At 37.3% G+C, this 20,240-nt stretch overlaps 1 pseudogene; it reads right to left on the reverse strand.

Annotated features, from left to right (window-relative positions):
* Window positions 1-19,511: 19,511 nt before the first annotated feature.
* On the reverse strand, window positions 19,512-20,006 carry LOC110539600 (mediator of RNA polymerase II transcription subunit 28-like; annotated as a pseudogene).
* Window positions 20,007-20,240: the final 234 nt, after the last annotated feature.

The following is a 20,240-nucleotide window of genomic DNA, read 5'->3' on the forward strand; positions in this document are numbered from 1 at the left end:
GTTTGGTTTTATATTGAAGTCTTTGATCCACTTGGACTTTAGTTTTGTGCAGGGTGATAACTATGGATCTATTTGTATTTTTCTACATGTAGACATCCAGTTAGACCAGCACCATTTGTTGAAGATGCTGTCTTTTTTCCGTTGAATGGTTTTGGCATCTTTGTCAAAAATCAGGTGTCCCTAAGTGTGTGGATTTATGTCAGGGTCTTCTATTCGATTCCATTGATCCACCAGTCTGTTTCTATGCCAGTACCATGAAGTCTTTAAAATTTACCTTCTTCTCAGCACCTCATGGAACATTCTCCATAATAGACCATATAGTTGTTCACAAAGCAAGACTCAACAGATACAAGAAGATTGAAATAATCCCTTGTATCCTATCTGATCACCAAGGAATAAAGCTGGACCTCAATGACAAAAATAGCAAAAGTCCTACACACACATGGAAACTGAACAACTTGTTACTAAATGACAGCTGGGTCAGAGAAGAAATAAAGAAATTTAAGACTTCCTAGAATTCAGTGAAAATGAAGGCACAACATACCCAAACTTATGGGACACATGAAAGCAGTGCTAAGAAGAAAGTTCATAGCACTAAGTGCCTTCAAGAAGAAATTCAAAACATCTCATGCAAGCAACTTAATGGCTCACTTAAAAGCCCTAAGGGAAAAAAAGAAGCAGACACACCAAAGAGGAGTAAACAGCTGGAAATAATCAAACTCAAGGCTGAAATCAATCAATTAGAAACAAATAAAACAGTTCAAAAATCAATGAAACTAAGAGCTGGTTCTTTGAGAAAATCAACAAGACAGACAAACCCTTAGACAAACTAACTAAAAGGTAGAGAGACACTATCCAAATCAACAAAATCAAAAACAAAAAGGGAGATATAACCACAGACACTGAAGAAATCCAAACAATAATTAGGACTTACTTTAAAAGCCTATATGCCACAAAATTTGAAAATCCAAATGAAATGGACAATTTTCTTTACCGATTCACATGCCAAAGCTGAATCAAGACCAGGTAAATCAATTAAATAGTCCTATATCCCCTAAGAAAATAGAAACTGTCATCAAAAGTCTCCCATGCAAAAATAGCCCAGGGCCAGATGATTTCAGTGCAGAATTCTACCAGACCTTCAAAGAAGAGCTAACACCAATACTCTTCAAACTCTTCCACAAGACAGAAACAGAAGGAACACTACCAAACTCATTCTATGAAGCCACAGTCACCTTGGTACCGAAACCTCACAAAGACCCAACAGAGAAAGAGAATTTCAGGTCAGTCTCCCTCATTAACATTGATGCAAAAATACTCAACAAGATACTTGCAAATCAAATCCAAGAACACATCAATCATCCACTACGACTAAGTAGGCTTCATCCCAGGCATGCAGGGGTGGTTCAATATAGGGAAATCCATCAATGTGATCCACCACATAAACAAACTGAAGGAGAAAATCCACATGATTATCTCCTTAGATGCTGAAAAAACATTTGACAAAATCCAACATACATTCATGTTTAAAGTCTTGGAGAGATCAGTAATACAAGGCACATATCTGAACATAGTAAAGGCAATATACAGCAAGCCTATAGCTAATATCAAACTCAATGGAGAGAAATTTAAATCAATCCCACTGAAATCATAGAAAAGGCAAGGCTACCCACTCTCTCAGTATCTCTTCAACATTGTTCTTGAAGTCCTTGCTAGAGCAATAGGAAAACTGAAGGAGGTCAAGGGGATACAAATTGGAAAGGAAGAAGTCAAAATATCACTATTTGCAGATGTTATGATAGTATACGTGAGTGACCCCAAAAACTCTACCAGGGAACTCCTACAACTGATTAACACCTTCAGCAAAGTGACTGGATACAAAATTAACTAAAAAAAAAAAAAAAAAAAAAAAAATCAGTAGCCCTCCTGTATACAAAAGACAAAAGGGCTGAGAAAGAAATTAGGGAAACAACACCCTTTACAATAACCACCACAAAGGACAAAAATACCTTGATGCAAACCTAACCAAGCAAGTCAAACACTTGCATGAAAAAAAATTTCAGTCTCTGAAGAAAGAATTAGAAGATATCAGAAGATGAAAAGATCTCCCATGCTCATGTTGGCAAGATTAACATAGCAAAAATGGCCATCTTACCAAAAGCAATCTATAGATTCAATGCAATTCTCATCAAATTATCAACACAATTCTTTACAGATCTTGATAATATCTTAATGCATGAGAAATTTCTTTACCTGGCAAGGCCATTTATGAAAACCTCACAACAAACATACTTAAATGGTGAGAAAATAAACTCTTTCTTCCAAATAACTGTATAAAGACAAAGATGGACATACTCGTTACTTATAGTGAACATCATACTGGAGATTTCAAGTAGGGTAAGAAAGCAAGAAAAATAAATAAAATAAATAAATAAGAAAAATAAATAAATAAGAAAAATAAATAAATAAATGACATTCAGATTAGATGCAGGTAAGCAAAGCAAAGCAAAGTTTGCAAATGACACACTTTTTTTGTACAGTAATTCCTAAAGCATCTAAGAAACTATTAGGACTAATGAATTACTTTAGAGTACTTGCAGGACACCAGGTTAATTTAGAAAAATCAGCTGTGTTTCTATGTGTTTGTAATAAGTGATCCACTGAACACTGAACATTGAACTAATGAAATGATTTCTTTATAATAATATGAAATAAAATATGATGCGATGAATTTAACAAACACAATACTCAGTTTTTTCTAAAAATCACTAATTTTTAAAATGTTTTCCTTTGTGTTATATAACATCTAAATAAGTGAAAAAACATCACATTCCCCATAGTTTCAATTCCATTTTGATTGTAATCTTAGGATAATTCTTTATTGAAACTATGCTGAATCTAAAATTTGTCAGTGGACCTAGAGCTATCAAAATTTTCCTGAAATACAGTAAAGCTTTTTTATTTTGAAATCAATATTCAAGTCACTGTGATGTAAGGCTAGATATATAAATCCATGGGGAAGATTCAAGAGTCTAGATACTAAAACATTTATGGCTAACTAATTTTGTTTTTTGTTTTGTTTTAGTAATGATGTCAAGCTTATTTGTTCAAAAATATTTTTCAAGAAATTGTACTGGAACAATTGCATTCCCACATGCAAAAAGTGAATGTGCTTACTATACAATATATTAAAAATTTAATACACAGACTTAAATATTAAACACTGTAAATTTCTAGATGAAAACTTGAGGAGAGAGTAGTATGACCTTGGATTTGGCAAAGGAAATGGGGTTTCTTCTTGTGGTAGTCAAAGTAAAATTAATTGACTTTGGTGACAGTGGAAAATACTTGTGAATATATTCTGAAAACTATCAAACTTCATGCTTTAAAAAAAGGTAAATGGTATAATATGGGTATTGCATCTTGATAACATTTTATTCTAAGAAAAAAAATTAGATAATACAGAAATTATGCAGCAAGTATTTTTCAGATTCCCAAGAGACCAACAGCAAAAACAGAACAAAACAAAAAAGATAAGAACAATTAATGCAAAACTACTTAAGCAAAGCAAGTCTCCCAAGTACTCTGTCCAGTACAGGAGTCAATAGTCATGTGGATATTCGTGGTTTATTTAAATTACCAAATTCAAATAGGCTCACATTAGAAATTCTGTTTCCAAACAAGGAATAATGGCACATACCTGTATTCTTAGCTTATCATCTCAGTGTTAAGGAAGTTGGGTTAAGAAGATCTTAAGTTTGCTCAGTAGTTACTGAATGACCACTGAACTGAACACAGATACAGGAAAATCCCATCAAGATAGACAACTATGTTAGTCAATACAGCTACTATTTCTCTGACTATCCAGATTTAACTACCACTAAAATCGCTGTAAGAGCCAAATACCACTTTCTTTCCCAAACAAGTGCATATATGCCCCCTCCTCTCTCTCTTCTCTGCTTCTTTCTCTCTTTCTCTCTGTCTCTCTCTGTGTGTATGTGTGGTATAGGAGTATGTATGCAGCTCTGAAACAAAACAAGGGTCTTGTGTGCCTGTGTACAGGTGTATGTGTGTGCCAAGTAGGCCAGAAGAGGACTTCAGATCCCCTAGACATGGAGTTATAGGTCACTGTGTACTACTGGGAACTAAACTCAGGCCCTGTGGAAGGGCAAAAGCTCTCTGAACCTTTGAGCCATCTCTCCAGCTCCAAGACAAAGCTTTGAAATAACCCCTTACTTTTGTGTGATCCTAAGGCATTGTACAAGAAATAATTGTACAATCCTAAGGCATTGTACAAGAAAAGCCATATTGTAGATAAACTTTTTTCCCGCTTTACTGTTTTTTTTCTACCCTGGAATGTTCTCTTTGACATACATTGCAATTTATAAGTATTGGAAATAGCAAAATATGAAACTAAAGTTAGGAACAAATTTGACAATGTAATGATTATCATATAATCATTAATTAATATCTGATGAAATTATAGGTATTACCTTTTAGTAATTACTAAGAAAAAGAGAAATTCTGTTAGAAATCAGTTCGTTTTTCTGTTTCTCTGTGGTACTGGGACTGAACCCAGAGCTTGCATTTTCTAAGTAACTGCTTCGCCACTGGCCTATACCCCCAGCCCCAGTCATGTGTAATTTTTACAAAGCTGCATCAGTTTCAGTCATTGCACTACTGTGCTATGGTGCTACTAGAACTATACGTGCACTATCTCATTTAACCTTGCAACACTCCAGCTAGACTATTTTCCCATGTAAAAAATAAATTTATTTTGTTTACTGAGCTGTGTTCAAATTGCAGGGAAACCTCTCAAGACTTCAGGTAATCAGAATTCATAAGAAAGGAGCTGGAGGCACACTGAAAGTATCCAGCAATCCTAATTTAAAAGCAGCCAGCTATTTCAACACAAATAAAATTTGCTTGATTGGAATACCTAAGGCTGAATGTAAATCGGAAGAGGGGCATCAAGTGTCCTTAATAGGAAGCAAAAGATTTTAATCACTCTCATGTTGTTTGGTTAGCAATTGCAGATGGAGCAACAGCAGTAGCTACAACAACAACAGAACTGTGCAATTTAGCTACTATATAATGAAAAGGCTGTCATTGACTTGTCTTGACTACTAGACTGTGATTTCCAACTTGCATGCCCACTTCAGCATCAAATGCTTTTTCCACCCTGAAGCCATATTGTAGATAGACTTTTTTCCAGCTTTACTGTTTTTTTTTTTTTTTTCTACCCTGGAATGTTCTCTTTGACATACATTGCAATTTATAAGTATTGGAAACAGCAAAATATGAAACTAAAGTTAGGAACAAATTTGACAATGTAAAGGAATTGCATCATTACAAGCTTCCCACAAGAAATGTTTACAGTGCATTTATCACTGCCATTTGGCTTACACAGGCCTCTCAGTAGTGACAGATATTTTCCTGAGAAAAAGTACCGTAGGGATTTTTATTTTAGCAGAGCTTTAGTTAATAATACAAATGCCTGTTCAAAGAAGTCATGATGACCTTTAACAGTAATTTAATGCATGACTCAGCCATAGACCACTGATGAGACATACGCCTTCTAGAAGTGCTAAAGCAGTTTGTAATTTACCATTTTGTTCTTCTTTTGAAAGGGAAATAGGAAATGACATATGAATCATGTATATTTTCTACAAGAATGATGCAAGACATCATTCTACATTTCAGGATTTGAAAGAATGATAATGATAGGTTAATTTACATCAGCTCTTTCTAATAAGGACTCGTGTAAGACCCTTCTTAAAAAGGTCTATAGAGAAGTGCTTCTCATCTATAAGATGGGAATTGATTCAGAATTTTTTCATACCTGACATGCATTAAGCATCTGAGAAAGAGTCCTTCTTAATCTTCCTTTATTTATACTTTGAAAAAAATTGTATGTAATTGAATACCTCTGCTAATTTTTCCAAATATCCAAACTAAAGAACTACTATCTAGCCCTGGGTTCACCAGACTTTTTATGTAAAAGTCAAAGAGTACACTATTGTAGGCTTTGCAAGCCATATAGGTCTGACAGGGTATTCCACTTTGCTACCATGCCTTGAGAACAGCCACTGACAAGAAGCATGGTTGTGTCATTAATACAGATTTACTTGGCGACACTAGATTTTAGGTATCATGAAATATCACCATTCTGCTTTCAACCATATAAAAAAAATCATCCTTAACACCAAGGCTACATCAAAAAGAAAATATTTGATAACCTGATTTGGCCTCAGGCTATAGTTTTTTGACTGGCAACTTATAAACAGGTATAATATAGTTAAAGGTTCAAGTGGTACCACATGCCTGTAGTCCCAATACCAAGGAAGCGGTAGCAGGAGAGCGTACAGTTTAGAGCCATCTGGATAGCATTGCAAAAGCCTGTTTCAAAACAAAATGAAAAATGCAAAACAAAAGCATTCTCAATACCACTTTTATAATTGCTTCCTTTTTGTCTTGGGAGACAGGTTGGACCTCAGTATGCAACTCAGGCTGATCTAGAACTCATAGCTCCTTCTATTACCCTCAGCTTCACAGGTGTGAAGGTGTGTGGATTCACAGGTCTTACCCACCACATCTGGCTTTTAAAGTCCATAGAAGCTGTGAATTGACCAGTATTCAACAGCAGAGAGATGTTTCCTGGTAGAAGAGAGCCTAAAGACTAAATGGGGACCAAGCACACAGACATGCTGTAGATGGGTTTCAGATAGCCAGTGTATCTGTTTTATACGGAGCATAACACCAAAAGCACCCATCGGTGCCAGACTACAGAGGGATATGAAAGCTTCACACTGCAGGTCTGGAAAATCACTGGTGGATTTCCCTATCAACCTTTACTTTCACTTTGTTGCTATATACCCCTAATTATGACTCACTCACAATTAAATACAACCAACAAAACGAGAAAAGAGAACACATTTCAATGCTCAGATTTTTTAAATTGTTTCTGAGTTGTTTGCCATGGATAAGACATAGTGAAACTTGGTTTCCATATTAGAGGAAACAAACATTGGAGATTCTACAAGAGAATAAAAGAGAATAAGATTAATGCCTCTCTTCCTTTGCTAGTATGGATTTCCTCTTTCTATCTCAGTTTGTTTCCATCACTCTCAGCCCCTGACACCATTTTTCATTTCTATTGCAGCGTTCTCTCCCTGTACTTATGACCATTTTCCTATCATTCCATGTTTCCATCCACATTTCTCTCAGGCTCATATTATCATCTTACTTCCTTAGTTCTGGTCTGTTTATGCGCCCATCTCTGTTTCTCACCCCATTATCATCATTTGCCTTCATTTTTTTTTGTTGGAGTGTACGCATATGTGTATTTGTGTATGTGTGCTTCTTTGCTGCTTTCTGTGAGCCTTTGTGTTTTTATATGTTAGTGTCTGTCAGTGTTTGGGTGTTTATATATGTGTTTCCTTCTGTGAGTGTCCCTGTCTGTCTCTCACACCATGTTTATTCACACAAACACATATTCTCAGGCCTGTCTCCTAGACATAGAAGAAACAAAGCTAAGTATTGTGGGACATTGGATCTATTCAGAAAGAAGTAAAATGGAAGCTCTCTAAGGAAGACTAGGAGTCCCTTTAACCCTTATTCTGCTTGTTCAGTTCTCCATATCAAAATGCTCTAAATGTACATATGTGATGTGTTTTTCTCCCTAAGGCCACTCTTCAAAGAAAATAGAATTTTCTTCAAATATTCAACAGATAGGGAGATTCCTGAATGTGGATTAAAGAAGCCCACATACAGCAAAATTTGCCACTGTGCTGTCATGCCCTTTTTTATTTATTTCATGCCCATTCATTTAATTAGATACTTAGATCTTTGCTTCCTCAGACTGAAAATATAGGAAGGGGTGACAAGGGAATGGGATAGTCTGTAGGCTCCTAGATCTTTACCTATGTTGTGTTTTGAGGGACAGTTTGAAGACTTTGAACACAACACATTTAGAAAATGAAGAATAAGATTGGGTAATCTCCAAAGTTTTTTTCTTCTCCATTCAGAATTCTCCTTATCCTAACTGGAAAGCCCTGTGAATCCTCTAGAAGTAGATTTAAAATGTCTGTGAATGTTTCATGGTTTTGTTAGATATACTTTTATAATATGTATATTTGACAATTTTTATTGTGTGTTTAAAAATTCTCTTGATCATTCAGCTTTATTCTCATAGGCTTGAAGCCAGAAGGTATAAAAAATTTCCATACTCTCATTTTCTTATCTATCTTGCAGTGTCAAAAGCATAAATAGAACCCCAAAATGAACAACAGTAACAATAAAAAAATAACAATGGTGTGGCCTTCTTTCTCTTTAAAGCAGAGAACATAAGAACAAATACTTTTCTGAACAATGTTAGTTTGTGCCTATCATATCAAATTAAATACCACCTTTACCACCCTTAAATATGCTAATGTAGCAGTTAGGAAACTAGAAGAGGGCACTCAATCATTTTTGTCTTCCTAAAGTCCAACCTCGAAATCACTCTAGTATTCTCCTTTCTCTGAAATCTGAAGACAATGACTTTGCTCTGAGTTTACCTTATGAGTTGCCAAGGACTATGCATGGAGATAGCCTAGAACCCCTGCACAGATGTAGCACATGACAGTTCAGTGTCCAAGTGGGTTACATAGTAATGGGAAGAGGGACTACCTCTGACATAATCTGATTGGCCTGCTCTTTGATCACCTCCCCTGAGGGGGGAGCAGCCTTACCAGGCCACAGAAGATGACAATGCAGCCACTCCTGATGTGATCTGATAGATTAAGATCAGAAGGAAGGAGAGGAGGATTTCCCCTATCAGTGGACTTGGGGAGGGGCATGCGTGAAGAAGAGGGAGAGAGGATGCGATCAGGAAGGGAGGAGGGAGGGGCTTATGGGGGGATACAAAGTGAATAAAGTGTAAATAATAAAAATTTAAAAAGTGAAGTACAAATATAAAAAGAAGAAAAAAAAAAAGAGTTGCCATGTGGCCTGGGGCTGTAGCTCAGTTGGTAGAGAGCTTGCCTAGCATGCAGGAGGCCCTGAGTTCAAACCCCAGCACCATGAAACAACAAACAAACCAACAACAACAACAAAATCAAAAACAGTCTGGATGCTGGGCCTGCTAGAACAAGCCTTTAATCCCAGGGTTATATAAGAAGACCTGTCTCAAAAAAAATAAAAAATTAAAAAAAGTTGCCATGTATGGGTCAGTGTTCTTGAATCTAGTAACCACACTTCATTTGTTTATATTTGAGATGGAAGATCTTTCTATGTAACTCCCTTGTCCTTCTACCTTTGGCAGTGTGAACAATTTCAAGGAATGCTTTGGTAACTTCTTAATGTTAAAGCTAAAGATCTTATAATTGGAAGTGTTCTCTGGTTTATGAATTTTAGTTTATGGAAAGACATTTTACATCAATATCTTCCTCCAATTACTGAAAAAAGGTGGCCACAAATTTGTACTATGTCTCCACAGCAAGAAATATATCACTTCTGAATGACTCTAATACTACAACTTAAAGTGTGCTGGAATGTTCCTTTCTTCCAGTTATATATATGGCACCACATCATTAGTGATGAAGGCTGGGATACATGTAAATTCAGGAATTTTGGCCTTCCAAAGATGTTGGTGGAATTCAGATCCTTATTCATGCCCCTTCTTGTCTAAGCAGTACAGAGAAGAAATGCTGTTATTCTATGAGAAGAACAAGTAAAGGGGAGGTTAGCAGGTTGGGAACCTTAATTACAAGCTGTTTGAAATGAAAATGGATTCAATTTCTTTTTCATACATTATAAAGTAAAACAGACTGAAGAAAGAATTCCAAATAAGACTTTTTCTAAGTAACTGCTTCCAGAAATTGGTAGCAGTTTAGCTAATTAGTTTGATAATTACACATAAATGAAGGAAACACTTTAAAAGTATTAGATCATGCATGCCAAGTTTTAAATAATTTAACAAATCTTTGCAGAAAATTTTCTGTTTATCATTGCAATTAGCTCAGCAAATTGACTTCTAAATTAGTAGACTCCAAACTAAGGGCATTTGATGGCATTCTGCTTTCCTGAGGATTGGCTCTGCTTGTGTCCATTCAGTTATTCCTCTTTCACCTCTGCATTCTTTGCCCCAAATAATGTGATCTCAACAGGGTATGTATTCCAATTAATAATAACTCTGGTGTAGAAGTGGATCAGGAGGGAAATATTGTTGTTGCTGTTGTTATTCACCATTACTCCCCTTCAAAATTTCCTGAACAAAAACACTTTGCCTGTGGGTGATATGGTCTGAGAAAGTAGGTGTCTGAAATGGTACACCCTTCTAATGGGATTGTACCTGTATCTATGATGAAAGAGCTCTCTTTGCAAACTAACTGTATAAACAAGAGAAATATTACCCTACTTCAGTAAGAAGACCTCAACACCAACATTTTTAGCTCCAAAGTGAATGTCTTAATTATAAATGACTTGTGCCTGTTTGTCAGACCACTTATGGATCTCCAAAACACATAACTTTGCCTTTTATCTTCTTGTCTCAGTCACTGGGATTACTTTTTGTACTTGAAAATAATGAGATTGCATCCCCCCTCCCATTATACTACTATCTGTCACTCCAAGATCTGACAGCCTCACACAGACATACATGCAGACAAAATACCAATGTACATTGTATTTTGCTGCTATCCCAGTACTGGGGATGGGACTTAGGGCCTTGGATATACTAGGAAAGAACTCTAACATTAAGCTCCCCCTCCCAGCCTTTGAAAGTTTATTCTAAGACTGGATGTTACTAAGATGCTCAGGGTAGCCTTCAAACTATAATATTCTTGCTGCAGCTTCTGAGAAGGTAGGTCTGTGCCACATGCTAAGTTCCACAATTCTTAAATAGTGAATATAGTCCCAGGAGAAAGGGAAAGCCAGTTATGCATGGCATGTGTTCTTAGTGCTTACATTTTACTTCAAGAATTACAAGGAAGAAGTATGTAATTTCATTGTATAAGACTTATATTTGAGTGAATATCAATATACCTAGACATAGAAAGTACTATGAATGAATTTAATGATGAAGTATGAACCTGTGACTTCAAAGTTATTTCCCATTGAGACCATTTTGGCTTCTCCAGAAATTGAAAAGCATTCTTGTTATAGCTACATAGGCTACTCTGTCATAGCAAGTAGCCCCCAAACTGAAATGCTTCAATCACAAGGGAAGTACTTTCCTTCTCCACAAGAAAACATGAGGTGAATGCTCTTGCCTTTCCTCCTTATAATGATTTTGGAATATAGGCTGCTTCTAGCTACTGATTCCATTTTCACCTATGCTACTACTTCTCAGATTTTAATGTGCAATGGAATTGCCTGTGGATCTAGTTGAATCAAAGATTATGATTCAATAACTCTGCAGTGGGGACAGAGATTCTGCATTTCCAATGAGTTCTAGGGTATCAAATAATGTAGACTTAGGGATGCACCTTCATATAAGTTTATATTATAACAAAGAATAAGAGGTTATTAATTTGAGAGGAAGGAAGGGGGGCATAAAAGGAGCTAGACAGTGAAGAGGGAGGGAGAAGCATTATAACTAAAAATTTTTGTTTTGTTTTTGTTCCTATTTTTTACTTGTAGAGATTTTCATAAAATATATATTGATTATATTCTTTCCGGTACCCCATACAACTTTATGTTCTTTCTCTCTTAAAACAAACAAAAAAACAAAAATAAACAACAAAAAATCAAAACAAAACACCCACCAAGCAAAACCAATAAAAAGCACACAAAGCATGGACTGATTGTATTGGCCATTTCCTCCTGAGTATTGGGCCTGCACTGGCATGTGGTTGATACATATTGTTACTCCATTGGAGAAAGCTTATTTTGCTTTCTACCAGCAGTTGTCAATTGCAAAAAGGTTTTGAGTAATTAATGGGACTTTGTGGCCACTTCTCCTGCTTTGTGTCCAGAATTTTGTCTAGCTTGGGTTTGTGCAGGTCTTGCATGTGTTGTCAGAGTCTCCATGAGTTCATACGTGCATCTGCCCTGTTGTGTTGGGAAAAGTGTCTGAAACCTCTGACTCTTATAATAATCTTTCTGCCCCCTCTTCCAACACAGGTCCCTGAACATTGATGGGAGTGGTGTGATCAAGACATCCCAGTGAGCGTTGAGTGCTTCAAAGTTAAGTTTGTGGGTCTTTGTGTTAATTAAAATTGACTGCAAGATATAGCTTCTCTAATGAGGGTATAGAAAGCAACATGGCATTAGGAGTCATTTTGTTGCAGTGTTTATTTAGCAGAAAAACAGTAGGCTTTTCCCTATGCCAATGACTTCTTGAATCTCAGGTTCTTTGTGTTAGCAATGTCTGGCATGGGTTCCATCTTATGGAATGGGCCTTAAGCCCAATAAAAAATGGTAGGTTATTTCCCTAATATCCATGCCATTGTTACACCGATGTGCATATCTTGCAGGCAGATTGATATAGCTCACAGAGTTCATAGTTGGCTGAGACAATTACTCTTCTCCTGTGGTGGCATGAAAAATACTTCCCAGAACCACAAATGCTAGTCAGGAGGGGTGAAGTTTCTAACTGTGCACCAGCTCCATTTTTTTTTTTTCATATTTGATGAGATGAGTAAGTGCTATCTTCAGCAATAGGGCCTTAGCAGCAAGTTACAGCCGAGGATAACTAATATCTTCAACAATAGTTTGTGATGTTTGGTTGGGTCTGTGGAGCCCCCTTGGACAATGATTTAAAAAGATGTAACTCATTCACAGTTCCTGGGGTTTTATTTGGTAGCATATGTCATCTAGTTGGGTTCTTGTCTCTCGCATCTGATGACTTCATTTAAATTTGTTTCATATATATATATATATATATATATATATATATATATATACATACACACACACATATATATATATGAATCTTCTACAGTAGTAGGTTTCCATATGATTTTTCAAAAGGCCTTTAGTGTCAGTTATCCCTTCTTTAATTCCTTCCTTTGCTGTGCAATCCTCCCCCACTTAATCCTCCTATTCTACTATTTTCCTATTTATCTTTTTATAACATTATATTTTATTTCTCTTTCCTTTGAAGATCCTTTCCTGCTCACTATTCCCTTACTTACTACCTACTGTCTGTGGATATTATAAATGAAAAACTCACAGCTAAAGCTTAAAAAGTTAGCATTCACATATAAGAGAAAATGTTTAACTTTTAAAAGTTAGAAACTAATAATACTGCAATTAAAAACAATAAACTGTACATTTAAAATGTACGTGAGTTTTGAATAATTATTAACCTGTTTGTTGACATAATTAAGATAAATATGTCATTTTAATAATTGCAATCAGTATTCTCATGCCCATTTATAGTCGATGCCTACCATCCCTATCCCTACACCATAACCAGCCTGTTCTTACAGTGGATTTTCTAACATTTTGTATTAGTGAGTAAAGCATTTCTGGTTGCACTCAAGATAACACTATGAGATTGATCCAAGTCATAGTATATATCTGTAACTTTTTCTTTCTTATTACTGAATCATAGTCCATTGTATGAATGTACAAGAATTTATCTACTGACCTGACAAAAGGCATTTTGGATTATTAACAGTTTTGTGTGACTGTAGATAATGTTGCTACGAGTTTTGGTATATAATAGTTAGATTGAGCATGTTTTTATTTAGTTGTCTAGAAGTGAGGTTTTTTTTTTTTTTTTTTTTTTTTTTGTAATTTGGCACAAGTATGTTTAACCAAAAGGTAAAATATGTTTCCTAAAGGTCTCTTATTACCTGGTTTTACAATGGTATAACAAAATACCTGAAATAATAATTTTTGTAAAGTTGGTGCTGAAGCCTAGAAAATTCACAACCCAGGTAGTATGGATCTAACACTGTTTCAATTTATAGACGAAAGTAGAAGAGCCAGTGAATGCATGTCTAAGGTGTAAACCATGAGGGGCAGCTTTATTTTCTCATGTAATAACAAACCCAAATCTTGTGAGATTGATAGCACACTCATATAAGAATGGCATTAGCCAAACTTTTGGCATAATGCAGGAAATCTTATGAAAGAAGGGAGATAGAAAGACCTGGAGGGGACAGGAGCTCCAAAAGGAGATCAACAGAGCCAGAAATATTGAGCCCTGAGGGTCCTGAAGAGAATGATACCTCAACCAAGGACAATGCATGGAGTGGACCTAAAACCCTGGCTCAGACTTAGCCCGTAGACTCATTCTTCAAGTGAGGTCCCTAGTAAGGGGAGCAGAGACTTTCTTTGACATGAACTCAATGGCTGGCTCTCTGATCACCTCCCGCTGGAGAGTGCAGAATAACTAGGACATAGAGGAAGAAAATGCAACCAGTCCTGATGAAACCTGATAGGCTAGGGTCAAATAGAAGGGGAGGAGGACCTCCCCTATCAGTGGACTAGGGGATTGGCATAGAAGGAGAAAAGGGAAGGAGGGTGGGATAAGGAGGATATCAGGGAGGGGACCATAGCTGGGATACAAACTGAATAAATGATAATAATAAAAAAGGGGGAAAAGGAAAAGAAAATGACATTACATCATTTCTAAAGGCTCCACTGCCAAACGAGCTCCTGCCTTTTAACACTGCTACATCTAGGGTCAAACCTCAGCATAAGTTTTGGTGGAGAAAAACCATATACCATCCCATTTTGTATCCTGACTAGTAACATAGAAGAGTTACAGTAGCTCTAAATCCTCACCAACCTTTGAAAATTATCCAGGGTGAAATTTTCGTGTACTAGTATTTCACTGGTGTTGCATTTTCATTTGCGCAATGACTACTGACACTGAACATAGTTTTTCTCATGTGTTTATAGGGTATATGTTTGTAATTGGGGGTGAGAGGACATCTGCATGCATGAGTATGTAGTCAAGAGGTTTGTATTGGAAGTCTTCCTTGATCTTTGCGGCCCAATCTTCCAGTAACACAGCTAAGTCACTTTTCTACTCTGGCTAGCAACCTTTCTCTTGATATCCTTTGTCTGTACCTTCCACACACTGGAGTCACAAGAGTCTGTCATGTATACCCATTATTTATGTGAGTTCTGAGGACCTAAACTCTGGTACTCACACTTGCATTGCAGTAACTTTAATCCTATATAATATCCACTTATAAGTGAACTTATACCATATTTGTCTTTCTGCTTATGGGTTATCTCAGTCAGGATGTTTTTCTCTAGTTCCATCCATTTGTATGCAAATTTCACTGTTTTCCTTGTTTTTAATTGCGGAGTAGTCTTCCATTGTTTAAATGTACCACTATTTCTGTATCTATTCATCAGTTGAGGAACAGAGATTTCTCAGCAGAGGAATATTGAATGTCAGAGAAACACTTAAAGAAATGCTCAGGGTGATAGATACAGGTCTGTTTGCATTTTTCTACATGTGGACTTCCAGTTAGACCAGCAGCATTTGTTGAAGATCCCTTTTTTTTTTTTCAGTTGTATGGGTTTGGCTTCCTTGTTAGAACTCAGGTATCCATACGTGTGTGTCTTCTATTCTATTTCTGGGTCTTCTATTTGATTCCATTGATCCACCAGTCTGTAATGTTGCTTTATAGTACAGCTTGAGATCAGGGATGGAGGTAGACCCATATCTATCACCCTGCACAGAATTAATGCAAAGGACATTGTCAGCAGAACAAAACAACAGCCTAAAGACTAGAAAACCTACACCTGATAGAGGACTAATATTCAGAATATATAAATAACTCAAGAAATTACACACCACAAGCCAAATAATCCAATTAAAAAATGTGGTACAGAGCTAAGCAGAGAATTCTCAACAGAGGAATGGCCCAGAAAAAAATAAATAAATGTTCAACATTTTTAGTCATGAGGTAGATTCAAATCAAAACAAATCCAAGATTCCATCTCACAGCCACCAGAATGGCTAAGATAAAAAACTCAAGGGACAACATGTGCTAGAAAGGATGTAGAGAAAGGGGAGCCTGTTGGTATGATGTTCTTGTGGAATATATACATTTTACCCCTGTTCATTCAAATGCTGACTTCTCTACCCCAATATGCAGGTGGTACATCTTGGTCCAGGGGGGAAGAGAAAGAAGTGAGTGGGAGTAGTAGGAAAGCAGAGATTGGCAGGAGAGGACTTGGAACCATGAGAAGAGATGAACCAGACCTAAGATATGACTAAAAGCAAGTACAATGTATAAAATCTGAATGGTGGGAAACTATGCAGGCTTGGATGTTTAGGATGGAGTGACTAATGCCAAGCATTGTGCTCTAGATCAATTAAATAAACCATAGTCTCTGTGTGGTGATTTGGGTATACAGCTGGTTCAGGAGTAACCACTGCTTAAGTAAAAGATAAATCAATAATAATCTTTAACCTTCAACAACAGGAGCCCTCCCTCATTGCTGGTGGGAATGTAAACTTGTACAACCACTTTGGAAATCAATCTGGCACTTTCCTAGAAGAGTAAGAATGGTGCTACCTCAATACCACTCCTGGGCATATACCCAAAAGATGCCCCAACGGTCAATACTAACATTTGCTCAACTATGGTCATAGCAGCTTTATTTGTAGTAGCCAGAATCTGGAAACAACCTAGATGTCCCTCAACTGAGGAATGGATACAGAAATTGTGGTACATCTACACAATGGAATACTACTCAGCTACTGAAAAGAAGGAAACCATCAACAGTCCTAAAGGAGCTAAACACTAAGGAGGACCTTAGGGAGGATTCTTAAATCTCAGAATGGCCAACAGGATAGACTCCAGAAGCAGTAGAAGAGAAGAAACAGAATAGGAGTCTACTATAGAGCATCCTCTAAAAGGATTCACCCAACAGGGATCAAAGTAGATGCTCAGGGACAAACTGGGCAGAGTGCAGGGAGTCTAATGGAAGAAGAGAGGTGTGGGATTAGAGGGAAATGGAAGGGACAAGAGCACCACATGGAGACCAACAAAACTAAAATATCTGAGCCCAGTTGGTCCTACAGAGATGGATGCACCAATGGAGGACCATGCATGGAGAGGACATAGACCCTGTGCTCAGATGTGGCCAATTGGCAGCTCAGTCTGCATGTGAATCTTGGAGTGAGGGGATCAGGGGCAGCCTCTATCATGAACTCAGTTGATTGCTCTCTTATCACTTGTTCCTGATGATGCAGCCCTGCCAGGCCACAGAGGAAGAGGATCCAGGCAGTCCTGATGAGACATAAAAAGCTATGAGCAGATGGCAATAGTAAAGAACTCACCCTTTTAGTAGACCAGGGGAAGGGGATGAGGAAAAGAGGGAGAGAGGGTGGGATTGGAAGAGTTGAGGGAAGGAACTTCAATCAGGATATATAATGAATAAACTGTAAAGAATAAAAGAAAAAAGAAAAAAGAAGGAAATGAGATTACTTTTTAAAAATGCTCAAAGTCCTTGGTCTTTGGGGAAATGCAATTCCAGCTGACACTGAGATTCCACCTCACATCCCTCAGAATGGCTAAGATAAAAAACTCAAGGGATGACACATGCTGGATAGATTGTGGATAAAGGAGAACCTTTCTCCATTGCTGGTGGTAATTCAACTTTGTACAACCACTTTGGAAATCAATCTGGTGCTTTCTCAAAAAAATTAAGAATAGTGCTACTTCAAGATCCAGCTATACCACTCCTAGACAAATATCCAAAAGATGCTCAACCATACAACAAAGACGTTTGCTCAAATAGTTCATAGTAGCTTTATTCCTAATAGTCAGAATATGTAAACAACCTAGATTTCACTTGAGTTTTCGAGCTTAGCCATTCTGATGGGTGTAAGTTGAAATCTCAGGGTTGTTTTCAATTGCATTTCTCCAATGACAAAGGACATTGAGCATTTCCTTAAGTCTTTTGCTGCCATTCGATATTCCTCTATTGAGAATTCTCTCTTTAGCTCTATATCCCATTTTTAATTGTATTACTAGGTTTGTTGGTGCTGAATTTTTTCAGTTCTTTTTATTTATTTTTAAATGTAATCAGTTTATTTAGGTTTTGGCCAAGAAATTAAAAAAAAAAAAAAAAAAAAAACAAAACATAAACCTGACAATCAGTGCTTCATAAAACGAATGGGTTTTTCTTTCTTTTTGGCCAGAGGTTGGGAGGGACTGGATCTCATGTAGCACACAACAGACTCAAACTTGCCATGTAGCTGAAGATGACATTAAGCTCTGATCCTCCTTCCTCTACCCCCAAAATGCTGGATTATAAGCATGAGGCCGTGCCCAATCTAAGTTTTTCAACACTGTACATTCTAAAGAAGGGGACTTGATGGTCTCAAGCTGTTTTTAATTGGTCCAAGTGCTAAATATCATACAATCAAGCACACACACAAAAATAGTAAGATCTCGCATAATCAAGGAAATGCCTAATTCTCATAGGTATATAACAGAGCAAGTAACATAGGCACTACTCGTAATGCATAGGGAGAACTTAAGAAAGTTGGCAAAAAATAAATAAAAATAAAAAAGTTGTACCCTAGAATGCAGTGAAGGGGCATTCCGAAGCTTCAGAGAGAAGATGGCCATGCCAAGGGAGTGGGTGTCAATGCTTGTGACTGAGGCTTCAAGGCTCCAGAAACCAAAATGGATAAGACCAAAACCAAGCTGGGTACAGAGTATTTGTTTTGGGTAAAGAGAGGTACTCTACTCTGAAAAAAATATAAATAACATTCAAATAACTAAGACAATCCAAGGCAGCCTTTGGCCCTCATACCTCATCTGTGCCTTCCTGTGACCCTATTCCTTACACTGACCAGCACAGTATAGCCTGGGTGCACTCAGCATGCCATTCTCCTGCTCTGTGTGCCTTCAGGGCAAAGTGAATAAGGACCCAGAAAACATAACTCAGCTCAGATAAAAATCCAGCTTTAAGGCAAGTATCCTCCTGTAATACCATACTAGCAGCACACTGTGTGAACATAAAACATGCTCCCCCTGTGCCATACTGGAAGCACTGCACTGTTGTCAGGTTCCTCTTGAGGTACTTCAAAGTTACATACATTTCTGCGCTGCCACTGACAGTTATTAATGCTGATAACCAAACTCGCTCTTATATCCCCTGGCTTTGCAAACCATTAAAAAAAATTTTCCCTTCAGGTTTCACCAAATAAAAAACAAAAACACAGAGATGAAGCTACAAAATGTTGTCAAAACAAAAGGCAAAGACCAAGTAAGAATGTGTTGACTGCTTGAACAGTCTAAACTTTGCTAAAGATTAAAGAAACAAAAAACAATTGGTTTATCAAAGTTACAGACATTCTATAACGTACTAATGAATTTAGAGTACTAGAGGAGCTGAGGATGGTGATCCTGGGTTCAAGGCCACCCCATGCTTCATAGTGAAATAATAAATTATAAAGATTTCTATAATAAATCACAAAAATGGGTAGAGACATAAACTAACATCAGCTCATTATCTGACAGAGTTCTTCCAATATGCCACATCTGTAAGAAAAGATGTCTGGCCAGACTGCAGAGCTGCACCACAGGCCTGAGGCCTTAGGTCTGCTTCAGAGGCACAGGAATGTTGGCAGATACCTGTTAGAGGTAGGCCAAGGAGCCCTGAGGGATTTCAGCTCGCTTTTTTGTTCTGCACATTGATATCCGCCAGCACCTGCTGCCAATGCCTCAGCTTTGTCAGGTGCTTCTGGACCAGCGCATCTTTCCGCTGCAATTCACTCCTCAGTTCTGAGACATCCTCTTTGATAACTTGATCTGGTTTCTGGACAGACAATTGCAATCTTTTTTGTAAGAAAGAAACACTTTGTCTGTCTTGCAATGTCCAAAAACTTCTGGATATACTAATCAACACCAGTTCGAATTTCTTTCCGATCAGTCCCATTGACATAATCCTGACTCAAAAGGGAAACAAAGCAAGCCCGAATGATGAGTCTAAGTTGTCCACCAAGGTGCTGCTGGACTGTCTCTGAGCCCAGGGGCTGCTTGCAGAAGTGAGGCCTGAACTGGGAGCCCCTGCGGGGGGGGGGGGGACATATCTACAATGCTTCTTCAGTTCTTTATATATTCTGGATATTAGCCCTCTGTCAGATATTGGATTGGTGAAGATCCTTTCCTAATCTGTAGGTTGGTCGTTTTGTTCTGACAACAGTACCCTTTGCTTTACAGAAACTTTTCAGTTTCATGATGTCCCATTTATTGATTGTTGATCTTAGAGCCTATGAGGTTGGTGTTCTGTTCAAGAAGTTGTCTTCTATGCCAATGAGATCA

Source organism: Meriones unguiculatus, chromosome X, assembly GCF_030254825.1.
Source record: "Meriones unguiculatus strain TT.TT164.6M chromosome X, Bangor_MerUng_6.1, whole genome shotgun sequence".
Taxonomy (NCBI): Eukaryota; Metazoa; Chordata; class Mammalia; order Rodentia; family Muridae; genus Meriones; species Meriones unguiculatus.